Consider the following 731-nt stretch of genomic DNA (forward strand, 5'->3'; position numbering starts at 1 on the left):
ATCTGTGAGTTCTGTGTGGCCACTGCAGCGAATTATGGAACCCAGCAGAGAAGTGGTGGGTACTGCTGAAGAACGGTTGGTGTCAGGGTTGGTGAAAGGGCTGGAGGGAGGCAGCATATCTGGCTTTGCAGGAATAGGCCTGGGGCTACTGATGGTGATTCTGTCTTCCTCTTGTGGGGTTAGAGGGGGTCAGAAGATGGAGTCTCCCTGCCCCTTTAGCACAGGCTCTTGGGGCTGGGTGAAAGGCCTCTGACCTTGGGCTTCAGCTCTGCCTAATGCTCCCATCCCACTGAAGCTAGAGGTTTTTCTTCACTCAGACAGTTGCTGGTTGCTGAGACTGACAAGCCCAAGATTGAAAAGTAAAAAGGCACAGTCCCGATGTTACCAAACCACACTTCAGGTCATTAATTCAAGTCCATTGAAAGTCCCAAGGTTGGCAGAACATGGCAGGCTGCTGAACAATGACACAGCTACATGCAGGGTTCAAATGTGCCACGAGCTAGAGACCATCCCCAAAGCTGCTGCTTATATATGAGAAGCAGACCACATCCCTAAAGCAGCTACTCCGCTGCTTGTGGTAGATCACACCATGGAGTTGATTGCCAGTCTCATCATGGGGTATAACTACCACCAGCTGCACAGCCACTCAACCAGGCCCACCCAAGTTGACATACAACTTTAACTACCATAACTTCATATTAATTGATTCTAAAATCAACAGCAATGGAAGC

Source organism: Orycteropus afer, unplaced genomic scaffold (assembly GCF_000298275.1).
Source record: "Orycteropus afer afer isolate SDZICR_OR568_19922 unplaced genomic scaffold, OryAfe1.0 scaffold00901, whole genome shotgun sequence".
NCBI classification, from domain to species: domain Eukaryota; kingdom Metazoa; phylum Chordata; class Mammalia; order Tubulidentata; family Orycteropodidae; genus Orycteropus; species Orycteropus afer.